Genomic DNA, 2,380 nt, shown 5'->3' on the forward strand with positions numbered 1-2,380 from the left:
TCCTGCTCTCTTTTACTGCATTAAGACGACGCGTTTCAAACTGCTGTGTGCTACGGTAGTTGAACCCATTTCCTCTGCATGACCTGTCATTGCCACAGTAACTAGATGAAACCCACTAGCATGTGTAGGAGTTGTTTGAGCCATATGTATGTGTTGTTCCTACCTTGCCATGCCTGCTATGCTTAGAGTCGTGTCAGGTCTGGTTCATCTGGGTGATGGGCTAGAGTGAAATGTTTATGTCGGTAATGAGAGTGGTGTGGTGAACACGATTTGGTAAAGGTATCGATGAGAGGCCATGTAGGAGTACATGGTGGGTTGTTTCATTGAAGCCGACCTTAAGCACTGAGATCTGTATGTGTGATTTAAGAATCAGCTACTACCATGCATTGGGCCCGAAACCAATGGACCCTCTCGGCTTCTTATTCACCCTAGTTCTCCGTCCAGGAGTTGCAAGTAGTTTCTGGTGTTTGTAGCCTACTGGAGGCCGTGGACAGCGCTGACCGTAGGGGTGGGCTATGATGCGGTAGGTACGTGGCCGGGTGTACCGAATACCCGTTAGGTATCTCGGGAACCCTGTTCACATCGTTCGGGGCCGTATGGGAAACCTCGGCCGGACTCCCTGCGGATGGAACCTGGATAGGCGATAAACCTGGACTGGAGGCTTAGGTGATTAGGTAGGTCGTGGCCGACACCCACGTTGGGCTTCCGCTTGAAGGTTGCCGAGTACATGTCGTGTAAACGACGGTAAGTGGTGAGAGCGTGTATGAAGGAGTACACCCCTGCAGGGTTAACATGATCTATTCGAATAGCCGCGTCCGCGGTAAAGGACTACTTGGTTGCCTATACAGTTCATAGACAAGTAAATGGAAACCGTTAAAAGCCTCAAGATAAGTGTGAGTGCCGAGGATGGCTCTTCCGTAGGAAGACGGAGATGGATCCTCGGTAGTGTATTGAAGTGGTGAGTAGTGGACTCGTGTGCGCAAAACCATTTCAAGTTGGAGTATCGTAGGATAGCCTAGCCAAGAGTCAAAGCTGGCTTGCTGCAATAACTCCACCAACCCTTCTTGATACTATGCATGTATGTAGGATCTGATGTAAGTCTTGCTGAGTACCTTTGTACTCATGTTGCTATAATCTACATTTTTACAGAAGACGCTGCAACCCCTTCTGATGGGTTCTATGTAGACGTTGACATCAACGAATAGGCTAAAGACCCAGGTGGTGACCCTGAGCTTGTGAAGGACCATGTAGTATAGCTAGGCTTTCCAAGCCTCTTTTATTTTTACTAGTTGTCTGTACTCAGACAAGTTACTTCCGCTGCTGGTTTGTATGACTGTATGACTTGTATGTGGGGTCGTGAGACCCGTACCTTTGTGTATGTTATGTATGGCTCACTGAGCCTTAAATAAAGTACTTGTGTCATAGAGTCATGTTGTGATGCTTCGTTGTATTTGCACATATCGAGCATATTGTGTGTATGATTGAAATGCTTGGTATGTGTGGGATCTGACTATCTAGTTGTTTATCTTTAGTAGCCTCTCTTACCGGGAAATGTCTCCTAGTGTTACCGCTGAGCCATGGTAGCTTGCTACTGCTCTGGAACACTTAGGCTGGCCGGCATGTGTCCTTCTTCGTTCCTGTGTCTGTTCCTTCGGGGAAATGTCACGCTGTGAGTACCGGAGTCCTGTTAGCCCGCTACAGCCCGGTTTACCGGAGTCCTGCTAGCCCAGTGCTACAGCCCGGACCCACTTTCTGATGACCGACACGTTCGAAGCTGGGTCATGGATGCCTGTCCCTGTAGGTCTGTGCCACTTTGGGTTTACGACTAGTCATGTCAGCCCGGGCTCTTTATCATATGGATGCTAGCGACACTATCATATACGTGAGCCAAAAGACGCAAACGGTCCCGGGAAAAGGTAAGACGACACCCGTGGGGATATCGTGCGTGAGGCCGCAAAGTGATATGAGGTGTTACCAGCTAGATCGATGTGACATCGAGTCGGGGTCCTGACATCTAACAAAAAAATCTAACATAATATGAACAAATTAATTACTACACATGTAATCTAACAAAAAAAATCTAATCTAACAAAAACATCTATGAACTACATATCTAAATTACTACACATCTAACCTAACAAAAAAATCTATGAACTACAAAAAAATCTAAAAAAATCTAACAAAAATAAAAAAAATGCTCACGTACGGCCGGCGACGGCGACGGCGAAGGCGACGGCGAGGTGCGGAGCGGGGCGGAGACGGCGTTGAGGCGGCGCGGGGCAGGGGCGACGACGGGCTCGGGGCGGTGCGGGGCAGGGGCGACGAGGACGGCGGGCTCGGGGCGGCGCGGGGCAGGGGCGACGAGGACGGCGGGCTCGGG

The sequence above is a fragment of the Triticum dicoccoides genome, chromosome 6B, assembly GCF_002162155.2.
Source record: "Triticum dicoccoides isolate Atlit2015 ecotype Zavitan chromosome 6B, WEW_v2.0, whole genome shotgun sequence".
Taxonomy (NCBI): Eukaryota; Viridiplantae; Streptophyta; class Magnoliopsida; order Poales; family Poaceae; genus Triticum; species Triticum dicoccoides.